Source organism: Malus domestica, chromosome 09 (assembly GCF_042453785.1).
Source record: "Malus domestica chromosome 09, GDT2T_hap1".
NCBI lineage: Eukaryota > Viridiplantae > Streptophyta > Magnoliopsida > Rosales > Rosaceae > Malus > Malus domestica.
The window spans coordinates 19,516,617-19,531,536 of record NC_091669.1 but is presented as its reverse complement, the minus strand read 5'-3'; positions in this window follow the sequence as shown (position 1 = coordinate 19,531,536).

The following is a 14,920-nucleotide window of genomic DNA, read 5'->3' as shown; positions in this document are numbered from 1 at the left end:
CTCGACTCGGATCTGGAGTATAAGTCGGAGGACCCATACTCAAGAAACCGGGTCAGTCCGGGTTCATGTCAGGATCGATCTCGCCCCAAATTTGTAGCCTCGACCGCCCAAGTCCAGGCCCTTATCCTCGCCCAAGTCCAGTGGTAAAACTCCTCCTATTAACCACCACCGAAGGCGGCAACGACCGGAAGTTCAACACCACCAACCACTATTTGTATTGTGGCTCTTCGTTGAACGGAAATCTGAGTCCCCAGAGAGTGAAGGAATGGATTGCTTACCACGTCCAGCTCTTCGGGCCCAGATCCCACTTCGTCATCCACGACGCCGGTGGGATCCTAAAGTCGGTGCTGGAGGTGCTGAAACCATAGATGGAGCTCGGATACAGGACGTTGCAGGATATCATGGACCAGGAGAGGTTCGATGGGTACCATCACAACCAGTTCATGGTAGCATCACTCACGATTTCACTGTTGCATCATTCACTCACTCAACGTTTCTCCCGGGAGGCGAGTTTCGAAACTCCGCAAAACGAAACTGATGCTGCTGTTGTTTCGATCGATCAATCCTTCTCGCGCACTTCGGTCGATCTGATAACAAAAGGTGGAAAAAGAAATGGTCTCGACTCTCTCGGGGATTCACTTCCCTCTCCTAGCTTCCGTCTACACCTCGCATTCCAACTTCAATGGCGGTCAGAGGACCTCCGGCCTCTCTCTCTTCCTCTCCAACACCTCATTCTCTTGGAAGATCTTTGTTGGAAGCCTTCGTATGATTCTAATTTGCCATCTTTAGCGGTTGCTGCATCGAAGAAAATGCTTGTTTTGGTATAAATTCATGGCGAAATAGATGTTCTTCTTTGATGTGGATGAGTACGTTTACATGCCACCCAAGAGCAATCTAAAGTCGGTGCTCGATTTGATGTCGGATTACATGCAGCTCACCATTGAGCAGATGCCCATGAGCAGCAAGCTCTGCTTCCTTAAAGATTATCACAAAACTTACAGGAAGGATCATGGGCTGAGCGCCACCAACGAAACCTGGGCCGAGAGAATAGAGCTGAACTTGAGTTTCAACCAGATGTAAAATCTAAATTTTTAAGGTCGCTGCCTCTGTGCTCCATTTCCAAATATTGGGGATTATTGACGAGTGTGGAAATTCCAGTCTCTCTCCGCCCACATGTTTATGAAGCGTGGGCTCGGGCATTCCATTCAAACTTGGAAGAAGCAGTCTGCAATTCAAACTTGGAAGAAGCTCACCCGCCTCAACAGAGGCAAGGACTTGAAGCTCACAACCCCAGTTCTGGATGCCAACTCGTCCCCGACTCACTGCTTGACTCGGCCAACTCGTCCCCGACCCATTGCTCGACTCAGCCCCCCACTCACTCCTCTCAACTCACCCACTACGATTTGTGGCTGCAGTGATGGAGGTTATTGTCTGCACATTCATGACAGCAAAATGGAGACAAAATGATTACTTGCAGTGATGATCTAACTTTAAGGATTTGAAGATTATCAAAATTTACGCCTAAAGGATTGCATCAGACAGGGATGGGGAACATGGGTGGGCAAAGAAATGGAGTGGCAAAAGCACAAAAGAAAAGAACATATGGGAAAGCAAAAGTAAAGCAGAAAAAACGAAAGCAAAAGAGAAAGTAAAACTAAGGAATAAACATCCCACCAGAATGATGTGATTTACTTTTCTTGTTTTTGACTGATGTAATTTATTTTCCGTATCTTTCAGAGATATCTGTATAAACCCCCCCATCAGAGGGTAAAAAAAAAAAAAGGTCAAGCCCAAAATAAATGGGCTGGAATGTTGTGTAGAGGGCGAAGGCCCATAGGCCCAAAATAGCACTAACCAGGTGATCAAAACTACGCCCAGTACTCCACAATTATTCGGCAACCTGCTGCTATTACTACCAACCAGGTGATCAAAAGTACGCCCAATACTCCACAATTATTCGGCAACCTGCCGCTATTACCACCAACCAGGTGATCAAAAATACGCCCAATACTCCAAAATTATTCGGCAACCTGCCTCTATTATCACCAACCAGGTGATCAAAACTACGCCCAGTACTCCAAAATTATTCGGCAACCTGCTGCTATTACCACCAACCAGGTGATGAAATGTACAACCCGTACTCTAATATCATTTGGCAACTAGCCATTCATGTCACCAACCAGGTGATGAAATGTACAACCCGTACTCTAAAATCATTTGGCAACTAGCCATTCATGCCACCAACCAGGTGATGAAATGTACAACCTGTACTCCCCTTCATGCCATCAACCAGGTGATCAAAAGTACGCCCAGTACCCCAAATTATACATGAGCATTACTCATGTCATTCATACATAAACATTCATGAGCATCACTCATGACAATCATACATAAACATTCATGACCATCATTCATGTCAACATTCATGAGCATCACTCATGACAACATCCATGAGCATCACTTATGTCAATCAACATAAACATTCATGAGCATCACTCATGTCAATCAGCTTCAAAAGCTTCATTTACAGAGCTCTAGCTTCAAAAACTTCATTTACAAAAGCTCCAGCTTCGAAAACTTCATTTACAGAGCTCTAGCTTCAAAGCTTCACTTGCAAAGCTTCACCTACAAAGCTTCAGTGCAGGGTATACAAATACCGCCTCCGAATAACCGCCACTTCGGCCCATACATGGATTCAATTTGAAGTCTCCAGCCAACAGACTCTATTGACCGAAGACCTGGGGGACTATATTATGTACCATATATTGGGCCTCAACTGGGCCTCATGAAAAATACTTGGGGGACTCTAGCCCATCATTCATGTATTAAGGAGCGAGCCCTTATTCTATAAAAGGGACTCCCTCACTTTCATTAGAAAGCACCAACTCTAGCCCATCATTCATATATTGAGGAACGAGCCCTTATTCTATAAAAATGACTCCCTCACCGTCAAACGCCACAAGTCGAGCCAACCAAGGCAATATAAGCCACGAGCCTCGCAGCACCGCAGCGTGTGCTACTTCTAGTTGAGCATCATTTCAGATTGAGCATCGCCTCATATCGAGCATCAGTTCAAGACAACATCTAGTTACTTCGGCCCACATATGGACTGAATTTCAAGTCTCCAGCCAAAAGACTCTCTTGACTGAAGACTTGGGGGACTACTGTTTATACCATATTTAGGGCCTCGTATTTAGACCTCGTATAAATACTTGGGGGACTTAAATGTAATTATGTAATAAAGGAATGGGCAAATATGTAATAAGTGATGAGTCCTTATTCTATAAAAGGACCCCTCACCCTCACAATTAGGGGAGGCCATTTCTGGAGCCTTCTCACCCTTCTCACATATCCTCTCATTACAGAGGTTCTCTCCCTCACCTCTTAGATAAATACATCATCAGTGTGGACGTAGCCCAAACCTTGGGGTGAACCACGATACATCTTGTGTTATTTACTTTCTTGCAAATTCACGGCCGGATTTACGTTGTTCCAAGACCTCCGGTTTTGTGCATCAACAAATTCCATTATTTAACCATACTAAGTACACAAACATTATTGAATAAATTTGCTCCCGATTTCGGGGATTAAGTCCTAAAGTCATGGAGTTGATGTACTTTCTAGGACAACTAGAATCTTGTTTGCTGCAACCTGACATGGATGTGAGTGTAATGAAATTTTCATGTTGTGTTGAAAACATAGCATTTATTGCTGTAAGTGTTTCCATGGCTGAACAATTTGAGCAACTTGGTCCTATTTCTAAGTTCCCCATGACAAATAGAATTTACCTATGAAAGCATAAAACCCTCAGATGATTTTGCATGTTTAGGGAAGTTTGCCACTTCTCATGGGAAGACATATTTGTCCCAAGAGTGGATAAACTACATTAGTCATGTTGGTATAGAATTTCCAAGTGGTGCCAATGAGTTCAAACAAAGATTGATGAGGTATGCAGTTGAAGGGTTTCAAGTATGTCTATGCAAATAAGGATAGTAAGCGTGTTACTGTTGATGCTTCAATAAAGATAATAGGAAATATTACATTTTATCACAAAGTTATCAACAAACATGCATAATATGGATGAAATTAAAACTTACACGTTAGGAAATTGTTGTGAGCATATCAATGGATACCCAACATTAGTTTGCCTCAGCCACATGAGACATGAGAAATTCTCTGTCATCACGGCTAAGCTTGTACAATAACATCTAAATCTTATCACTTTTCATGATATGTTTGCAAATAGAGTTCTCATTCTCAAAACACTATATTTCATGTACTTAAAGTAATCAAAAATTTTCACGTGCTTCGAAAAAGACAAAACAAAAACAAACAAAAATTATGAATTTAGGGTGTAAAACAAAACTTAAAGGATAAGAGGTTTACTACATAATTATCGACTTACCAATTTTTTAGCCTTTTCGAAATAAGGATCCACATACATGTTCAACTTGGTTTGTAATGTGTTGTAATGTTCCCACCATCCACTTTGTTTGTTTAACACTAACAAAGTATAATGCACTCCTTTAAAATTGTTCATTGAAAAGAAAAAAAAACAAAGTTGTTCTCCTGCACCTTTTTTAGTAGAAGCTCAAGATAAATATACTTTTACCGCAAAAGCTAATTCATCCACAATCTCCTACCAAAACAAAAAAATAAAAGTATTGCACAACACAAAATTGCTTTCATTGCTCTGCATGACAGATGAAAATGTCACATGATATTAAACCATATGCATAGGAACTATTTGATATCTACAATTTGATATCAGGTACCATATGATATGTGGGATGAGACGAAACGTGCCCATCGCACGTTTAGTACACCAAATCCCCTGAGACGCGTTATCCCCTGGAACGGATTTTGGTTAAATTTTCATTCCACCCTCCCCCTAGAACGAACTTGTTCTACCCCGTGGAACACAAAATTATAAATTTTTGAGAAAATATGTCCTTTATCTTTTTCAATATTTTCAGTTTCTAAATTATAAAACAAACCCTAATTCTATCATCTTTTCTCTCCCATCCATCATCTTCCTCTCTTGTAGCCTCTCTTCTTCCCTACAAAGTGGGATTGCATCTTTGCGTCTTCAGGTTCCAGGGTTCGATTTTGCTCTGTAAATTCTTTATTTTGCTTTTCTTGTTTGGGTTTTACTTTTTGTTTATATGGAAAAACGATTGAATCCTGCGTTTGATTGTGTTGGGATTGAGTTTTTTTTTTTTTTTTTTTTTTTTTTTACGACTGGTGATGTGGGAAATAATGGGTTTTTCGTGTTCTTCATTTTTCAATGGAAATTTTCAATTTTCTGGGAAAATAGGATGATTCTGAGAAAATAATGGGTTTATTGGAATGTTCTGGAGAGTCATCTGTCTGATTTAAACAAATACAAAAGATCTTGTTGTGCAAATTATTATTATTATTATTATTGTTTTCTACTTAATAATTTGATATTTAAATGTGCAAATGGTGTCACACAACCATATTGTGCAGGTTAAGTCTTACATATAAATTGCAAAGTGACAGACCATCCCAAATGATTCCACGGAAGCAAGATGGAGATGTTTTAAAGTAAGCAATGTAGGAGTGTAAGAGCGCTAGATGAAACATACATATGGGTCATTGTGCCTGAGGTCGATAGACCAAGATATCAAACAAGGAAGGGTCACATAGTAACTAATGTGTTAGGCGTATGCACACATGATCTCAAATTCGTATGTGTTATTCGATTGGGAGGGATCGGCTACTGATTCGAGAATTTTTGGTGACATTGTTACTGGAGCTAATGGCCTCAGGGTCCCAACCGGTATGATAGACAAGTATCTAGTTTTCTTCCTTACTTTTGTTGGCCAACAACTAAAAATTATTATTAACTAATATAGGAACATACTGTTGGATATATGTCAACAATCTGTGATAAATTTATATATTCTAATAAATAAACAGTGTATGAACAATGAACTAATATTAAACAGAAATATTGAAGATCGAGGCTTGCGTACCGCAATGTCATTGAAACAGAAATTTCGCCCATACTCAGTGCTTGTAGTTCTCTAGACGTCTGTTTCACCAGGATTCAACGATCAAGTTAGAATTCCAGCACCGGAAAACTTAACTTCTGACAAATTTCTTTGTGGTACTCTCAGTAAGAATGCTATGGATTATAAAAGGAGATTTATGTTTTCTATGTTCTAAATGCCATGCAGATGGATGTATATATAGTGGGATTATGCCTGTTCGCAACATGTATGAGAATTGGATTTGATTGTTGGGAGACATCTCTTCAGATGGGGTGTTGTGCTCTCTGCGTTTTTCATTGACTTCAGACTTCATCTGAAAAGATGAGTCTGTTCAAATAAAAAATAATTTAATTAAATTCGAAATTAATTAAAAACAATTAATTAAAGAATTTAATTTTCAGAGCCCAAGAGCCCTTATTTGTTACTTTTATTCTTTCCCATATACATATTAATAGATATAGAATTTGTGTCATAATTCATTAATGAATATAGATTTTTTTTTCGTACGTGAACGGGTTATTGATATTTTTACAAGAAGTATTTTATTGAACAGTTAAGTTATTACTAAACAAAGAAGAATTGAAATTATTAAATTAAAGAAAGGATGAGATCAATTCAGAAGTACTTTTTTTATTTTGAATTAAAATAATTCTAACAGACAGAATTCAATTAATTATATATTAATTACCAATTAATTAGTGCACCCCAAAGCCCAACCCCAAGGGTGAGCCCAATTGTATTCTTCAAGACCTATTACTCCAATCACTTTCTATATAGGACAAAGCCTTATAAAGGGATGAAATCTTTTGGGAATGACCAATGTGGGACATAGAAATTTCTACTCAAACTACTCAAATTTTCAACACATACTATTTGTTGACCCTGGATAAATAACTGGTGAAAGTTTTTTGGCACCATATAGATGTATTATATACCATTTGCAAGAGTGGTGAGACAATTTCCGTGCACTTACGAATCATGAAGAATATTTTAATACGAAACACTTACATGATAGGAATGTCATTGAGAGATGTTTTAGCCTCCTCAAAAGATGTTGGCCTATCTTGTGGAGTCTTCTCTACTATCTAATCAGGATTCAGGGACAAATGATTACATCATGTAGTTTACTTCATAATTTTATGACAGTTGACCTTGAGGAACAAGTAAGGCTTGCATTTGATGAATTGCATATAGAGAAGACTTACCAGAATTATTAGCCTACATTGAAATCGTTGAGTCAAGCTAAATATGAACTCAATGAAGGAATGATCTTGCAAAAGAAATATATGATGAGTGGAGAGGAATGAGGGCTTGAAAATTGGTTGAAATGTTAGTTGTTGTAATTGTTTTTTATTATTTGATGACAGTTTGTTGAATGACTATATGTGATGTTTAGCTTTCTGACAAATGTAATTGTTGATGTTGGTTAGCTTTGTTAAAACTTACCCCAACTTTTTATACTTGGTTATGAATCTATTTTGGATTCTCTTTAAATGAAACTAATGTCGCAGCTTTTCAAAAAAAAAAAAAGTGTTGTAATTGTTTTTTATTGTTTACTATTGAGATGATTGTTATAATTGTTTGAAGACAATTTATTTCTTATAATAATTTATTTTTCAATGATATATGACTTCTGATAACAATTTGTTTCTTTTTGTTACTTATGTAATGTATGGCTTATTTGATATATTATATGGTGACCTCACGCAATTGGAATAATCATGAGAAGGGTGTACTACTTACCATTCTCAAGGAGATGGTTGCTCATGGTGTTAAGTGTGAGACAGACAGTTTTAGGGTTGGTACTTTTGTAGCGGTTGCCTCCAAGATGCGAGAAAATATTCCTAGCATTTTTATAGAGGCGAAACATATACAAAATAAAGTGAAGCATCATAAATAAAAGTATTCCTCTGCATATGACACAATGAATACCTCTGGATTTGGTTGGGATGATGAGAAAAAATGTGTTGTTGTGGATAGTTCTGAAATACTACAAAATTAGTTGAAGGTGCATTTTGTTTCTTGTTCTTTCTCAATTAGATGTTTTAAAAGTTTGAATTAGATGCATCTACACTTATTAAGAAGATGAAGAGGAATGATGGCGGTGGAGATCTTGCATCTATTATGGATGCAAATTGGGATAAAACAATTATTGAAATGAAGAAGTTAGGTGAAAGTTTTACTTTCGAAGAAGCGAAAGCTAAGTTACCTTTTGAGCTTTAGGTCATGGGTCTCTTATACGATCAAGTGCTACAAGTTTTAATGAAGTTAGTCAAAGATACTGATCTGATGCGTATTTGGTGTACCTTGGATGACTCATACAAGCTATATTTCATTAAGACGTTTGTGGATTACCTCTGACCATTTTGGGGTTTAGTATGATAACTATATTAATGTGTGGTGCTTTCATTATGTTTTAGTAAGACATTATCTTTTTTCTAAAGTCAGAACAAATGTTCAATTTCAGATATTTCATGTTTAAGTTATGGATATTTCATTTTTTTTAAGTAAGAACGAATATTCAAGCACCATCTATGTTGCAATCAATATATCAAAGCTCTTCATTACCTAGTCATTTTTAAAATAAAGTATTGATATTCAATTAGTGCTAGTGTAAAAAAAAAAAAAATTATATATATATATAATAAATAAACATATGTGCTCAAATATGAACAACTAAAAAAACTATCTTGTCTCGTTCCATTTCATTGCATAAACATTGTACCAAACAATAGACAAAATAGGGGTGTGTTAGTCATTTAATATTTTGGTTCTAGTTCGTCATGGGCTTACCAAACGCGGAACGGAACAATAGTCCCGTTTCGTCTTGCGCGTACCAAATATAGCACGGAACATCTGTTCCATCCTATTTTGTTTCGTCCCATTCTATTCTGTCACGGGCCTTGCCCCGGTGAATATTGTTAGTAACCACACTGCATGTTTTTATCGACCATTGATGTTAAATATGTTGCAGTTACACCCTATGTCAAAAAAAAAACCAAAAAAAAAAAAAATTCAAGAGGCAAGATTAAAAAAATTCTCAAAATTTCAAATCTTTGAAATTCACAATATTCTCACACAAATTTAAGTGAAATCTTTACCATTTCCTCAATCTTTTTTACTTCCTTTTATACTTGCACATCCTCGTAATCCAGTTGTTCCAGTAAAACCACCCATAAAATATAGCAACACCAACCTTTTCATTTTAATTCATAAAAATTCTTTGAATCTTTAAATTTCATTATGCAAGTTGTTTTATTAATTTATTGATGGTTTCACTCATTGTGATCGTGCAGTGATTGGAGTGCATACTGTAAATTTGTATGTTTACTTTTACATAGCAACAGTCTTAAGAATGAGGGATCACAAGCAAGAGCATGTTAAGATGACCGAGTAATTAATGATACTGATCTTAATATTCAGATGGATATGGATATGTTGAGATGACCGAGTATTTACGTTCTTTGTTATTTGTTTATTTTCAGTTGTCATTGCTTATTCGAAAACAAACAGCGCATTGTGGTGGCGGTTGGGATAAAAAAGGTGGAACTATAAAGCCGAGGCTTTGCCACCACCAAATCTTCTTCATGATTTGGTTTCAGACGACCTTTCTTGCTGAAAATAGTGTAGGTTTATCGCTTTTCATTATATCATAATTGCTTGCATTTTATGTAACTGATCGTGGATTTGAATTTTTATGTGTCTTCGAGACATGATTTTTTGATTTATAAGTTTATATTTTTCTTTGTTTATCTCGTAGGTGGTTGGTGGTTATAATCCATGAAGGATTATAACTCAAATATCAACTACTATATTTACAGGCACCTGCAAATTTGAAGTGGGTATTGGTGTGCTGAAGATGTGTGTAACAAATGAAAAGAAAACGAATATCATTGGAAGACCAAGTTTGAAACTAGGAATTGAGTTTTGTTATAGAGTATGAAACAAAGTATGTACATCTTTTGTTACATAATTGTAGTATAACAGTTTGGTATTTATTACTGTAATTCATTGGTTTTGTTGTTGGCTTTAGTGTAATATTTGAATATGTGAATTTTTATGAAGTTAATGTGCAATTATTATAAAAAAAAGATTTGTACATTTATTATTATTTTTTATTTTGGAATATTTTTTTTTATAACAGGCATTGTCGGTGGTAATTTGTAACTCACAAATGGCCATAGCACATGGTGTTAGATTCCAATCTACCATATGCACAATCCATGGTTACATCGCATTTGACAACGGGTATTGCCGGTGGTTAAAACTAAAAGTTTTTATCACGTCCAAAGTACTAACGAACACCTTGCATGTGGTGGATTGCAACTTGCCACGATGTTAACCATGGTAGATGAGCTTTTTTCTTTTAGTATAAACACAATGTTGAGAACAATGAAAGCCATCAAAATATCATGAAACACCAATATAATTCTTAAGTAGAAAGCATCAAAATACAAGCTATAACTACAATGTTTAAAGAACTAAAATTTACTCACCCACGTAAATGTCGGCACAAAACTCAAATTTCAACTGATCTTTTGTAACCCTACCTCACCCAAAATCTTGAAGAAATAATCACAACCTACATAAAGAACCAAACATTTATGAATCATTTGTAAACCTTTCATCCAAATATAATTGTATTGCTTAAGTTATTGGAAGACACTTGCCTACTCGTAACCTACACACAACTATTGTCTTCACCAGTGCAATTTTTTTGTGGTCCCATATCCATGCATTTGAACTGCTCGTAGACCAACAAAATTTGTATCCACATTATCAACTTTCATCTTTTTCATAACACAAGCATCATACTTGTAATGTGACATCAATAAGAGATTCCTTTGTTTTGATTTCACCTACAAAATCATTGAGTTTTGTTTTGAAGATTTGTCTTTCGCCCTATAATTTTCCTTACATTTCAGCTCCTCCTTTAGATTATCATTTTCAATAGTAAGCTTCATAATTTTTTATTGGTAGTCCTCCACCAAAAGACTCGTCTCTTGTAATTTCCTTTACAGGTCATTAAGGTTTATCTTATTGCTAGAAGGATCTCCCAAGTTGATTTCCATAAATTCGGAAGGCAATATCTGAAATATTGGGAAAATTATTCATCTGACATTTTGTGAGGCTCCACAGTTATCCCCCCACCATTGAATGCACATGTGCGATTTTTTTTCTCTTTTCTAGGATTTTTGTTAGACTACCCCCACCTACCTGTACAACTTCCTTTAACATAAGCACACCATGATTATTTTTATTAAAGCACATAAGGCTTTAGTTACATAATGAGTTAAAAAAAAACACAATATAACTCCAACTCATAGATTTTCATAATTTTCATCTTTGCATACAATTCGACAAGTTCTATTTAGCAACCTTAAGAGGTATATGTTGCCTTCTGCTAATTAGATTTATCAAATGGGCATACTCTCAAAACCAGAACTGCATCAATAACATATTAAAATGTTATTTCATCATACACAAATAGAATAAGATCAATTAATATATATATTAACATACCAATGATCCAATTACACAACCAATTACACTTTCATAATGTTCTCCCATAGTAATCAATTATTTTCACTCGTACTGGAAAATAATGTCAAGCACAAAATCACCCTCAGGAACACTACCTGCAACTTAACCACTCTCAAAATCCTTTCTTCCAATCTTCTTACTTATATATTTGATGTTTGCAAGACCTCTCCCATAAAAACTTGTCAACACACTTTTTCTTTTCCTACTATTGAGGTTGATCTATTCCCTTCATCAGGCAAACCAAAAATCTCAGCTACATCTTTGGCAATTATTGTTGTAGTTGTTCCACCAAAATTAAATATTTTTTGTACTAGGTCGTAGCACTTCAATATCGACACGATATTTGCATCCCATTTCCTGGAAGCACCATCAATGATCAAGTTATCATGGTATGCTTTGAACAACCCCCCAAATGGTGTATGACCCATTAACTTCAGATACACATTTGTCACACTACTTCTCATTTCTTCCATAACATGACGAAAGTTCAAACGATTAGACATGTACTCCAAGCTTATCCTTTTTTTTTCTCTCTATGCAAAACATCTTCAACTACAAGCAAAACAAAGTATGTTGTAAACAACATTATCCCAAAACATATTAAATAATGCAAAAAAAAAAAAAAGGATGACATATCAAGCCAAATTACCTTTCATATTTATCTTTACTAATTAATAAAACACCCATTGTCAACCAAAACCTATGAAATTACCAGTTTAACCCTATAATTAAAATAGAACATGAATAAGAAATATAGGCAAAAATGTAATTTCACACAACCAAATTTTTCAGCTTTTTTTCAAAGCCTCACCTACATATAATCCTAATATATCTCTAATTATAAATAAAAAAATAAAACTTCCCACTCCCACATTCTCTATCACTCTCTTCCTCTCTCCTTTTATTTCAAAAGCAAAAATAAAAAATTTTCTCACACACTTTGTGTGTGCCCATATGCTAGTATAAGTAATGATAAAAAGAGACTAATCTAACAATCTAAACTAATTATCATATAAGTACCTTTATAGGCTAAACTATATTTATATTTTAATTACCTATAATCTAGGTTTCAAATACCAAAAACATCAAACTAAACAACCAGATAAACAAAGTGAGATGTTCAGTATCAATACATATCGTATTGAAATTGGTTAAAGAACTGCAATGTCTGTAATCCAGGTATCAAACTTCACAAATAAAAAAAGCATAAATCCAAACAGCTAAAACAGAAGACAAAAAAAACAAAACTAACTAGGTATCAAATACTTTTATTGAAATTGTACAAGGGAGTGTAGTACTTATTATCAAGGTATCAAGATCGAAAACATCAAATTCAAATAGTGTGAGAAATTGCAACACCTCTTATCCAGGCATCCAATACTAGAAAACTAAAATCAGATATTCGTACATTTTGTTTTCAGCATCTACAGAGAAGAGCTTTATAGTTTTCATACAAATTTAAAACTCAAATTTTGGTTACGAATTCGCAGGAAATGCCAAAAAATTGAAAGATAAAAGTCAAATAAGGTTTTTGAAGAAACAATGAGATTTAATTTGTAACTTATCTCTGCAAGAGTCATGATAAAACATTTAATGACAATTGATGTAATTTGTTTTTAAATTATGTGTACTTTAATTGTTGACATGGATGATTGTTGTACTTACTAGACCCTATTTTTGTTTGTGTAAGATTAGTGGTTTCATTTAAAACAGGTTTATAAAGTTGGGCCCACATGAAAAGACCCTATTAAAAAATATGGTAAATAACACAATTTAAAAGTGCAGGTACAAATCACAGTTAAAAAAATCAAATGTGACAAAAAAATATATATAGGTACAAATTAAATTAGAAAGAATATTGAACAAGTTAAAAAAAATAGAAATATAAGAAAATTATTTAAAAGAACATATTTGAGAATAATTAAGTAAGTTTTTCAATTATAAAATTTTAGGTATATTCAATTAGAAAATGATTTTAAGGCATTTTTAAAAAAAAATTAGAGAATTCGAGGGAATTAGAAAGATTTCGTGGTGTATTTTAAACATTCTCAATTTCACCTCTACCCCTAAGAATTTTGAGGGAATTCACTCAAAATTTATACAAAATCTCTAGAAATCATTTAACCATTAAAATCCCTCAAAATCCCTATTGAAAACTCCTCATTAATATTCAACTAATGATGTGAACAAGGCAAGACTGACTTAGTAAAGCGTTTGGTATAGTGAGATTTCTTTTTGTCAAACGATAGATTTTGTTAGCTTAGAGATTAGATTAGTCACTGACGATATTTGAACCCATGCCCTCATGCAAAGGCTCAAACTTGGAGTTTGAATGGTTGGGACGACAACTCTCTAGTCTTCCTCTTCTTAGGCTTTGATGTGGATGGTTTTTTTTTTTTTTTTTGAAATCAGGAAATATCAATAAGCGGGCAAAGATGCCAAATCAGTACAAAGAGAGCCTACACCGAGGCAAACAACCAATAACTACTAGGAAAGAGTAGTGCGAGGAGGTTACAGAGTTAACACGACGCTGCATCTAATGCTAGAGCGTCCCTCCACGCATTACCATAAACCCTTAAGGGGACAAGGTAGACCATCGTTACACAAAACATGAACCAAGGAAGATGGGGGTCTATCTACCCACACATGATCACATACTTCCCTACTACTTTGCGACTTGGTTTTGGTCAATTGGGGCTTGGTGCCTTATGCGTCGGATTCTATCGGTTCAGATAGAGATGAGAGAGATTTGGAGGTGGCTATTGGTTTGGGAAGTGGGTGGCTGAGGGTAATTGTAGACTTGGTGACTCTTCTGAGATGAAGGAAAGGGATGAGGTAAGAAAGAGATTGAAAATTTAAGAGTTGGAGGTTGAGTGCATGTGTGATTGGTTTGAAGGTGGGAGATGAGGAAGTCTGCAAGCAGGATTTTCTGGAGATGGGGAAGGTCTGTAGTTGTTGATTTCAAGCTCATCCCATTGCAAATCTTTTTGGGGTTTCTAGGTATTATAGGTTCGAATTTTGGGTGTTGGATTGGGTTTCAAATGGTTCTGGGAAGTGAGAGAGAAGTAGATGGGAGGGGCGAAGCCGAGCAGAGTTGGTATTAGCGGTGTGCTCGATTTCGGGGAGTTTCTCTAAGACCCTCTAGCGTAGTGTTTAGTTGAATTTAGTCGAGACGAATCTCATTAAAGCTAGTCCATGCGAGAAGCAAGTAAGGGACTATACTAACACTTAGTTCAATCATATCCAATGAAAGTTAGTGAGGGCAAACAAACACACCCTTAAAAATTTGGCGGCAAGCATAATTTCCACCATTTGCACCCCCACCACCTACCACTATTGTTGCCATTACCACACAATCA